Here is a 12878-nt window from a genome sequence, read left to right as displayed (position 1 = left end):
TGACTATTACTGACGGTGTCCTGAGGGCGTACAGTGCACTGGGCAGGTAGGTGTCGGACCGCGAGGGTCCACGGACTTGTATGACTGGACTGTTGGTGTGATGGGTGGGAGATGGAGAGAGCGTTCAGGCCGGCCTCCTTTCAACAGTCGGTGATCTAAGAAGTAAAATCAGCACAGGATAACTGTTACATGTGACGCCTCCTACAGTATAAGCAAGTGGCAGATAGACATGGGGCAGAGTACTTCGAACATAGCAGTTGTTGGCAGGGAAGGTATAATAGCCGGAGCGAGAAAGACCATCTTGCTTACGGGATAATCTTCATGTTTCACAACAATGAGAATTTACTCCTGCATATGTTTCCGGCCTAATGACTAACATAATGACATCTGGCAAGCTGCTTGCTCCTCACGACTGACAATGGGCAATACCTGTCTTATAGATTAGTACATCCTACACATTTTGTCACATCGAACTCTGGCAGCTGACGAAGTAGAACGGATTTCGTTGCCAGGTTCAGTAACATTAAGTCCTAACTAAGGTCCACAATACATTCACAGTCAACATAGTCACCTAGCAACAACCAAAGACAGAGAAGAGATCCTTATACATGCTCCTTCTCCAAGCATAAAAGTTTAATTCGTGTTGGCTTCATTTCCATTCTTTTAGAAGACTACTGTATATTTCATAAAGCTTTCATTTTCACTTTCACGAAAATGCTTCGACTCTTCTATTATTGACACTAATTGTTGATATTTAAAAAATCCTTTAACGTCAAAAATTTGCAAAACATTTCAATTGTAATCTAGTGAAAGGGAACTAACCCACGATACTGTTTGTGTAGACACTGCAGTCATCTCCCCTACGTCAATACAATTTTGAAGGACCTACTTCCTACCTAGACACTCCTGTTTCTACTTCACTAGCATCTTTTGCACTAACCTTTATTTTACTTACATCTTCCTCGCCATCCTCTACCTCATTAGTCCCTCCCTCGCTAGTCTGTGAGGCCTTCTGTTCTCCAACATTTTCAATTGCTCACAAAGCTATATATTCACATACCGTCCTACTTTGTGATTCTGTCTCATCACAATTATTTCTTCTCTTGGCGGAAATAAACATATAAAAATCTCAGCAGGCAGTGCAAACGAATGTGGAATGGAGAGAAGCCCTGACAAGAACAAAATCTTAGTTGAAAGAGTTTACCAGGAATATTTACGACCGGAGTATAAGCTAGAGATTGGAAGAGGTAGAGAGCTGAAACTAGAGTTCGCTAGCTCCTCACCTGTGGTAGAAAGTCAACAGTCTTGTTTCAAACCTTGTATGACGTCACAAGCAGGTGTAGTACATCCTGGGAGTGTAGCATGGCAGCCATGTTTTGTTTAGTTGTGTAGAAGTTAAAACACTCGCTGATCAATGATCATCAGCTACACACCCTGTGTTTACATGTTCAGCTCACGTTGTGACACGTGTCTAGATGTATGACTCACTGGGGTCTTCTCTGGACTCTGCTAGCATCGTCTCGATTGCGAAATTGTCTCTGGGTGAAAACACCTTCCCTTCAACTGGCAGGCAAGCAACTAGGAAACCAAACAAACGTATAAAGCTATTTATGTTTTAAACTAAACTATGAGTTGCACTACTATGGTCAGTGTTACATAAAACTTGTATTTACAAGAAAAAAACTATTCGGCTCTGGTGATACTTCCACGTACGCACGTACAAACGGTTGTTGTAAAACACGTAAAGAAGCTTCCACCTTCGTTTACACGCCTATACAATCATATCAGTAAATTATAGTCGATTGTGTAAAATAGTCACACCGAGCACGTGCTACAGAAACACAAACGCACACTGTGACAAGTCAACACATACGAACACACACACACACACACGCATGTGCGCGAGCTTAGAAACACACACACACGCATGGAACAAAAAGAAACATAATATTGGCAATATAAGAACGATTTTCCTTTCTGTAGACTTTGTGCAGGTATTATCAACAGAATATTATAATGACTTTGGACTTTCCCTGGATGTTTCTATTTGAGTTCCTCCGCATCGTGTTTATCAGCATCGCGCTGTGAAGAGTTGAACGTGTTTTATTCAATATTATTGTTAATAAACTTCACTTGCAATCTGTACATCATTTCTGTCGACTGTTTTGTTTCTTCTTATCTTGATATTTTTATCATTAGAAATACAATTAAGGTCCAATCAAATGTATTTTAAAACTATCAAGACTAAAACATACAGTCCTAAACATTTTCACGACAGCTGAAAATCTTGACAGTTCATTGTCACTGGTTGACCTTTATGTCAGGGTCAATGTCTGAGATAAAATCGTGAATAATTTCTTAGAAAAACTTTTATTTTAATTGTGTTTCAATGGACGAACATATTTATTCTCTCTCTAGAGCGCGCGCGACACACACACACATAATCACACACACACACACACACACAAAGAATGGTCTAAAAGATCAAAGATACAGGAACTATTTACACTCAGTAACATGTATTCTCAACATCGCAAACTTTAACAATTTTCTTTGAGCACACACCTAGTGTACAAGTTTCTGACAAACCTGATGCCGCTGGCATTTACCTGTTAAATTTCTTGTTAGCTATTCAGGCTACACTTTCCATCTGATACTACCAATGTCCAAATTTGTCCAAACATGCTTTATATTTTTGGGAAAATATATTTCTGTTCTACATTTTCTATCTTTCTGTCGATGCAATTGCTGCTGTTTTGTTTTTTTTGTAAACAAATACAACTGCAAAAAAGTATAAAATTCTAGCATAGAAGAAGGAAAAAAGGAGAGAAAACAGTGGATTTTGAATTGTTTACAGCATGTCTAAAACACACGAGGTGTTTATCTTCAGCTGCACAGTAAAATGTCTATAGACATCATGTCTGACATGACCAACTCCAGCGACTGTAGCTACAAACGGTTCAACACCAACACGTGGACCGACTGCACGAGCTCTGAGGTCCTCCAGGTGCTAGAGACTGTCTTCTACGGGGGGATCGTCAGTCTGGAGTCTCTCATCGGCATCTGCACCAACCTCATCAACTGTCTGGTATTCTGGTGCCAGGGCCTTGGAGCTCGTGTCAACCTGTGTCTGTTTTCTCTGGCAGTAGTGGATTTTTTTTTATTTTATGGTCACGTTTGTGCTCTTATCTATCTCTTCTTTCATCCGGTTTGTAGATATTTTTCTGTATCAAGAGTACATGTCAAAAGCTACAGTAGCTGTGACAGGTGTAGCACGTGCATTAGCGCTGACATCAGGTTGTATCAACATGGTGGTGGCTGTAGACACGTGTGTTTGTGTCGTGCGTCCACACCGTGCTGCCAGCATTATGCGCACCAAGACAATGGCGTCACTGATAGTCTCGTGTTTCATATGTATACAGGGCAGCTACTTGATATATCCAGTTTCCTACCAGGCTGCTATAATTAACATAGGAAATATGTCCAATTGGGTTATTGTAATCACTACATTTCACACAGATAATAAATTATTTGTCTATTTTTTTCGCAACATCATGTTCGAAACAGTGATGCCACTTGTTCATCTGACAGTTGTATCGATGACAACGACTGTGACAGTCAAGACACTGAGATCTCTCATAACATGGAGAGAAAACTGTAGTCATGGCTCTAGCAACCTTCACCACCAACAGGTGGCGCTGACAAAGATGCTGTTGATCGTCGCGTTCGTCTTCATTGTTTCTGACATTCCCTTTGCTGCTTCTCAGCTCAGCCTATGGTTCATCAGGTACTCTTCTGATGACCCTGTTAATGTGACTTACTATAAAGAGGTTAGAGCAGCAGTAAGAGGAATACATCAACTAAATGGTTGCCTCAACTTTTTTATCTACTATCATCGCTCCTCACGCTTTCGTCTGGAGATGCACAGAATGTTCGGACGGATTCCAGGGAGTGTCCATGGATCATTGAAAGGCGAAGAATCACAGAACTAGTAGGACAGGAGAGATGTCCATGAAATACCTGCCATTTAAACATTTCCTACGAGTGTGTATATATATATTTTAAGAGAGAGAGAAAAGGGGAAAGGAGGTAAGATTCCTTCATCTCACTGGCATCAACAGCCAAGGTGTCTGTCTTTCTGTACAGTACGTGTGCTTTTGTGTCCATGGTTTGGCATAAGACTTTTGTTATGATTATTACTTGTGCTATTTCTTTTTTTTGTTTGTCATGATTCCTTTGTTTGCACACATTGACTGCAAGATAATGTAATGCTCACTCTCTCTCTCACTCATCTTTACTATTCTAACTTCTCCCGGATGTGTTTATCTCTGTGTGTGGAAAAGAGAGAGTGTGTGTATTTGCTTGCTTGTGTGTGTGTGTGTGTTCTGTGTGAAAGGTAAATTCAAAATGCGAAAAGAAATTAAATATTGTTCCGTTACTGTCCATTTTATTTTCAAATGGATCACATCGTGTCCTTTACGTGTGTTTGAGCGTATCACAAGTGTCAGATAAAATATTGCTGCAAACCTCAGTGAGCATCTTACCACTGGGATTTAGATACAAAATTACCATGGAGATAAAATTTACTAAAATAAGATTGAGATACAGGGTTAAAAAATAAAAACAACATAAAATTAAATGCATGAATTACGTAAGGTAAAGTCGAAAGAGTGTATCTCAAATAATAAACATGACTGACGAGAACCTACAAAGCAAGTTCAATAGTGTTCACAGAAGTTCATGGACAAGAGTAACGCACTTCACGCGTGAGCGAGTTAACCACTGGACTGGGCAACACTCAGTGATTTTAGTGTCTGTGAACCATATGTGTTGCCACCTTCTTTTTTTTTAGCCTTTTCAAGCTTCTCCTATTTGAGGAAAATATTTGTTTACGTAATTATTGAAAATAAATTACACACACACAGAGTCAAATCGGATTAATTGAACCACCGGTTAATTGGACCAGTCTCTTATCTGTACCGAATCCTAAAGAACCGAAAGAAATCCTAGTATATAAACCTAATAACATTTGCTTGTTTGAACTAAAAATTATATTTAATCGGATTGGAAAACGTGACAGCGAACAAGCTACTAGTCGCCCGCTTTAATTAAATACTTGGTTTGGAGATGAGTGTAGACATACGGATTAAAAGTTAAAATGGTAAAAGAAAGGTGGAATTTCAACATGTCAAAAACGATAAAATATATTTCCATCGAAAAAGAGCTTTAATGAAGATGACGATCATGACCCTTACAAGTGTTGTTCTAATTGCACTGAAACACACGAAACAATCAGCAGAACAGGAAAGCGATGATGTCCCTAATGAGCTGCTGCAGGTGACAAGAGATGTCCGGAGATTCACTGAAAGTTTGAGCAGCTATCTCATGCAGGAGGGAGGGAGGGCGGGAAATGAAGGCAGACTCATTGCTAACTAAAATGTTTGTGGTCATTTTATACAAGTGCAGTCAGTAAGCAGCGAGTCCAATGACGATGAGTTCTTCAAACGTCGACTGGACATTGGTAACATTCTTTTTTATTGTGATTCTCATGCAAAGTATCCTGTAAATTGTTTCGATAAATGTGTTTGTAAATGTTTTTTCAATAAAGTTAGTAAGCAGCAGTAGTTTTTGCTTGTATGTTTGCCGTTGCTGTCACAATGTGTGTTATTCGTCATTGGCAGACTTTGACAATGCCATCCTTGCTGCCAATGCGGCTCATCTTCCAGGTAGGAATCCTCGCCTCTAACATTGCACTGGTCGTCGCCGCAGTCCGTTACCGTCGTGTGGTCGTCGTACGGGACCCGGTAACACAGACGACCACACGACAAACACTGAGGAAGAAAGAAACCTGCCGAAACATTGAACATCTCGTCATTAAGATGGAGTGAACATCTTGCAAATGTCCTGCACTGTGGATCCTCATCTACATCTTCCACCGCCATGACCTCTGCGGTAACTACAACCGCAAAGGGTTAACTACAGCGTAAGACTCACGGAGTCCTGAAAATTCGACTCGTACACAATAATAGTTCAATGCCTACACTCAAAAAGTCTGTTTACTTGAAAATATGTAGTGTTTCTATAACTGATCCCTGAAAAGAGCACCTGATAGTTTCTATCAGTTATTTTTACTCAAAGGAATGCGACCGTTCACTTATAATTAGATCTATGAACTTATAGAAGGAGGCGTTATTATCTATTAAAGTAAAATTAAATATTGCGAGTAACTCCTATTATTTTAATTTTTTTTTACATAAAAATGTCACAAATGTCTCAGCAGAGTTCGTAATTAAAATTCGTCTCATGTCAGAATCGATTAGCAGTCGCACATGCGCACGCACAAACACACGCACACGCACATGCACACGAACACCTACAGATACATCCAAAGCTAAAACACACTGACACACACGCTTACACACACACACATACACGAGCGCTAGCGATGCATACATTGTTATTTCTTGTAAATAAAAAATAAAAATATGAGTCTCATTAGTTGAAGTAAACTCAATAAGAAGGAATTTCTGTCCTAAACCACCTGCAGTCCTGACATTGCTGACATTCCCTTGTCGTAAATATTCACGGCGAGATGTTACTTAATTTCCAAACGCTCTGAATTCCTTCCCCAATTAGGCATGACATAAAAATAATTTTATTATTTCGTGTTTGAATTGTCCTGCCACTGTCATATATCAAGTGTCCCTTAATGATTGCGCACGGTGCACCGCTTGTATAAATACTGGCCTCGCGAGCGCAGAACATGATCTTCGATGTGTTCATCGTTACCACAATGTAGCAATGTTACTTTGACCCCGGAGGTCACTAGCCATTGAAGAAATAGTTTCTTTGACTATTAACATGACTTTTTTGCGTGTATTATTCCATGATAATGATCATATATGAGGCATGGTGTGTAGAAGTAAGCAGTAATGGAACACTGTTGTTTGGACTCTAACAGGACAAAATCTTTTTAAACAAACATTCTCACGGTTGAAATAATTCTTCCTCACGGAAAAAAGCCATTTGCTAACACAGGATGTCCGCCATTACAGACCTAAGCATATGCATACGTGGGTTTGTCAACATGAACGTGCCACAGGTAGTGGAGACTGTGGTGTACGCCTGTCTGGGGACCCTGGTCACCCTGATCGGTGTACCCACCAACATCATCAACTGTCTTCTCTTCTGGCGACAGGGTCTCCGAGATCGGATGAACGTGTGTCTCTTCTCGCTGTCGTTGGCTCACGGTTCTTTCTTTGTCATCGTGTTTTTCACATTCCTGTCGCTTCAATAATCCGCTCCACGATCTTGTCCTTTCTCAAGAATACTTTTTCTAAAATTACATTAGCTTTGACTGGTGTTTGCTCGGCTCTATCTGCCATCCTCTATTATCAACATGCGCGTGGCTGTGGACACGTGTGTTTGTGTGCGTCTTTCCACACCGTGCTGCCAGCATTATGCGCACCAAGACAATGGCGTCGGTGATAGTCTCGTGTTTCTTGCTGACACAGGGTTTGTTACGCTGTACCATTTCCATTTCTTACAGCGCTGCAAAGATGTCTACTGTAAACTGTACCTACTGGTTTCCGGTTTACACTCAGTTTTACGACAACAACAAATTGTTTCTGTATTTGTTTAGAAATGTCACTCTTGAAACGGTATTTCCAGTTGTTATTCTGACTGTCGTGACAGTAACAACGATTGTCACAGTCAAGACACTGAGGTCAGCGATGATGTGGCGAGAAAACACAAGTTGTGTCGCTAACAACATTAAAGGCGGACAGTGGCGCTGAACAAGATGCTGACCATGGTCGCCATCGTCTCATTGTCACCTACATACCTCACGTGGCGTGTCAGTTAAGCTTTTGGTTTGTTGTGGACCGTTTTTCGGACTCTTATGTCACAGACCAGTTCATGGCAGTCATATCCATCACAAGTGTAGTGTATCAAGTGAACGGCTGTCTGAACATCTTCATCTACTATCATCGGTCTTCTCGGTTTCGTGAAGAATCACACAGTCTGTTACGGTGTTTGACAGTCCATCCCAGTGACGTCACCAAAGTTGAACGTTAGGTACAATTGTGTTCATCTACTCCCTCATCTACATGAAGAAAAAAAACACTTTTAGAGTCTTAATAAATTTTGTTAGACGTGTCTTAAAGCACAAGTAGTGTAGCGTTAGTCTCTGCGCTTGTCCGGGTTATTGTAATGTCTATGCTCATAATATAATTATAATATTATTCTTAGGATTTTAAGTTTTTCGCTCGCACTTGACTCTGGTGTCCACGTCCATGTGCGCTGCTACCAGGAACAGACTCCGATAACAAGCATATTGAAAGATATCGTTAAGAATGCCTTCAATTTAAGGCTTCATTACTGTTTATTGTAATCGTCTACAACCAATGAAATCATAAGCTACAATGCTGCCTTCAAAAAAGAATCGGGAGATATTATTTATGAAAAAAGTACAAGCTTTACGGTTGCAACAGTCACCTTACTTTGAGGTACAAACACCATTAGAAGTGCTAGACATGTCATGTATGTGTCGGTGCCTTTATGTTTATAATGTATTGCGATGACGTGTACAAAGGGAGGTAACGATCAGCACAGTTTATAGAGGAACTTAGTAGTCAGTATTGTAAAGATTCGAGTGAGACAATTAATAAATACGAAACTGATGAAAGGTACTAGAATGTGTTGACACAGCCTATGTCTCTAGACTGCTTTCAGACAAATGTTTGGCGTTAACTTCTAAAAGAAAGCCAAAAATACAAATTTTCTATCAGTTTAATTGTTAACATCAAGAAAAAGAGCAGGTGATGTGAACTATAATATTGACGGAATACACAAAAGTAACCAATAGTAACATATTTATTGCATATCAACTTTTATCGCGATTCCACATACTAATGGTGAGATGGTTGGCTGAGACCTGTACAGCCTGCAGTTACTACTAGTGAGAGGCTGAGGGTTGGTCTCCACTGACAGCCATCAGTCCAGAGATGTTTGTCCGTGGTCAGGGTGCAGATGTTTTAACAAATCCTAGTCTTTGGTGGTTATCGTGAGGTACTCGGTAAATCAAACGACGATCAAGCAGACGTCTGTGTGTCGGCAATTCACGCGCCGAGCTCCAGACTCGTAAAAGATAACAATGCAGTTTATGGAATGTTATTGTACGGTTGTTCATATTGTGATACACGGTTAAATGTGAGTAGCTTGAAAATGTTTTCCCATTTAGCTACTTTATATAATAGGAAATGAGTGAAGGAGCAACAAACATACCTCTAATAGTAGCGCGGAGTTTAGTTTGCGCCTTAACCAGACATTAATGGTGGAACTATAGGAGTGAGTAACGTGCAAGCTACAGGACCCTCCACCAGGGAGAATCATTGTGTATGTTTATGATCTTCTACTACACCAACAAGTGGTAAGCGTTGGAGTAGATGATGGCGGGAATCGTCCTAACGGTGGATGTGCAGACCTGTGTGGTCTCCTGCAGCCCTGACCTTAGACCTTTGTGACCTTCATGCCTGACAACGAGGCCGTTTGCGTGTCATCGTCGCTAGTCAAACACCTGTAAATAAATACCTGTAGTCATTCGGTCTGTGTCAAGCTAAGGTGACAGCACACACACACACACACACACGTCTTTTTGTCGTGTAACTAATGATACGGTGTACAGACACTATGTTCAGATGTAAGCTTCTATAGCACGGGAAGTGAGGACTTCACAACACAGGACAACAGAGGTCCCTCAGGAGACACTCATGACAACAAAGTCAATAGAAGAAAGTTTTAGAGTGAATCTGAGGCATAAAACTACATATACTCTTCTGTTGTAGAAGTTCTCAAACACTTTGATTTATGATTTAAAGAGAAGTACTCTGGATAAGTAGCAGTTTACAGTCTGGAGCATGTATTATTTGAATTCCTACAAAGTTTCAGGTTCGTATGCCAAGTTGTATTTTAAAAATTTTCTACGAGGTGATTTCTTAAGTTTGAATTCTCTTTAAGGAGGTTGCTGTAGTGTCATCTTGCCTATGATTTGTTTTTTGAGGTTTTCTCCTGGTCGGTGATCGTATCCCGCCTGGTTTGTCCACATTTGGAGATTAGTGAACGTTTTTCACTGTGATTTTAGACATAGACGGGTACAGAATGTTGAAAGTTGGAGGAGGTAATTGTTTTGTAGTCAAAAGTCATTGATCATAACAATTTTGATTGTGAAATCCTTTCCAAGAGAAAAGAAAGGAATTCACAATCAAAATGGTAAGGTCTTGAGGTCCACGGCCATGTAGTGATTATCGCTGAAGGAAGACGCATTTCTCACGATAAGAGTTTAGCTCCAATATGTTCTTTATTGTTCCCATCAGCTGGAAGCGGAAAACCATTAAGTTACACCCGGTCGATGGTCGTTTCTGTCTTATTTACGGGTAAAAAGTTGTAAAGCACACCAGGAAAAATCCATTGCTCTATAATAGTGGTGTATAAAACAAATCGTTTGTTCATTCTTCTGGTGTTGTGTTGATTATTCACAATAGGAGATACTATACTCGACCCCTAGAAGCTATCCAATTGAAAAAAAAAACCCACAATATTATAATGTGTATAACTGGACTTATTGAAAGACCCTGTTAATTAAATTATTCTTTGCCGTTTAGACGTCAGTGTAAACATAAATCGTGAAAAATTTTAGTGTTTCAAATTAGAGTCAATCCGAATGTAAAATTCTTTTAACTACCACTCTTTTATAGCTTATAGAGCAGAATGCTCTGTGTCTTTACTTGTTTTTCACCTTTTTATTCAAGTGTGCTACATAACTATTAGCTAACATTCTTTCCAGAATATATTAGAGCTAATGAGGATTCCGGATTGTCACTTAACTAACTATTGCGAATAGTAGGTATTACCTTAGTATCAAGAAATATCCGGATGAATGTCTGATCGGAAATTCTAAAATAACCCGACCTCCACAATTTTAATAAAGCTGAACAGGCTACTATGAGAGTCACCAGGATCAAGAGAAATATATAATGCTTTCGTTGACCCTCAATTGGCTTAATGACACGTAGAGATACTCTTATTTTCAGCCGAACAGAAAAAAAATACTAACCGAGCAGACTAAGGATTACACCAGCCAAGTCATAATCGCTTTTTACTATCAACATTCCGTTTAATTTCGGCATTAAAAAGATATTTCTGTGTTTAAGATTCTTCCTGTTGGATTGGCGAAGACCTGACTATGCTCAGCGGTGGTGTTTTTTTGTGGCAAATTGGTTACACCAGATAAGATAATAAAGAAAAGTAGGAACAGTCATGTTTGAGCTTAAGCATCAGACATACAGCGGATTCTCGACTCTTCCGGAGTTTTAAACAGTTATGAAGGAGTTCAATCGAAAGGCAGAAGTAAAAAAAAAGCGAGACAAGAACACACGCACAACAAAGATAACGCAGAATGGTATTTGTAATAACGGACTAGGACGAGCTCGATCCGTCCCGGTGACGTGATTGTGTTTCGTCACCTCCACATATCTAGTGAATGCGATGACCTGATAATTGTTCTTCGCTTTTTGCTTATTAGTAAAGTGGTTGATGATCTATGCGTTTATTATAATCTTATGCTGCTATGTCAATGGTGGTCCTAAACTTTATCGTATATCAGCACGCCTCGCAGGGAATCGTCTCCTATGATCCGTGATTTGTGCCACACTTGCACGTCTCTCGCCGACTGATACAGTCATCCTCCTCCAGCCTATTCGCGCCCCGGTAATGTCCTCCCTCTCTGCGTTATCCACCGTGCTTAGCATTGTTTACCCGATGTATACTCCGCCCTATCCGTCACTGCCAGGGCTCTTCTGTATTCAGTTCTGGTAAAACTCAGATGTTTTATTTGTAACATCGGCGTTTTCTGTTATAACTAATCTCCTCAGCACTGCTCTTCTAAATTTTTCATTATATTCCGCAAAGAACATTGCCGATAACAGGAGCTGTGGGCTCCTAGAATTATTCACACAAGTAGATGGAGGTTAACAGGTCTAATGATTTCACTTCTGGGACAGAGATATGCGGTTTCACAAAAGGTGTGAGTATATCATTCACAAGAGATAAGGGAGGATAAAACCTTAATAAATGTATATTTTAGATACTTTATCTTTCGACTCAAAAAGCGCAACGAGCTAATAATTCATAATTTCAGCCTAAAAGGTAAAAGTAGTATTGCACTCTTGTGTTTTAGATAAAGTCATGTTACCCGCGAGGACCAGCTTACCCCCGGTACACGATGAGTTTGTCACAGAAGACATAAGCCTGATTATAGTTATTTCAGAGAGTTACTCGCTCTCTGTTCTTTCGGAGAAAAAATAACATTTTTGTATATCGCATCTATATCACTGCCAAATTTTTTTATTCCGATGCAAGATTTTAAGAGAGAGAGAGAAGTAAAGTGTGTTGCTTGTGTGCGATCAGTGCTAGGGTCTGCGCATTGTTGTTTAAATACAATACACAGTCTTCATCAATTCCTCAGAAATTAATATATCTGCCAATCACCAGTAAATGCCCGCGCCACAAGAGCAATTTATTCATGAGACATATAAAAAACGTGGTCGCCACTGTACGAACACGATAACATAATTAAAAACAGTACTATAAAACGATCGTGATGCCAAATCACCAACCGAAAACACAATACTAGCTGCCACTAAAGAGTTACTATAAATATACACAGAGGGAGAGCAGTGATCCATATAATCTGTGCTGATCCTTATATATTTCAATAAATCAGTTTAGTGACTGCTCACATTTGTCTTCCAAATCTCAAAATTTTTATGCCAGCTCTTCGAACCACGAGTGCCTACTGAAGTTGTTGTAACATCTCCTTT

The sequence above is a fragment of the Pomacea canaliculata genome, linkage group LG6, assembly GCF_003073045.1.
Source record: "Pomacea canaliculata isolate SZHN2017 linkage group LG6, ASM307304v1, whole genome shotgun sequence".
Classification (NCBI taxonomy): Eukaryota; Metazoa; Mollusca; class Gastropoda; order Architaenioglossa; family Ampullariidae; genus Pomacea; species Pomacea canaliculata.
The sequence above is the reverse complement of the archived record's forward strand: the minus strand, read 5'-3'. Positions refer to the sequence as shown.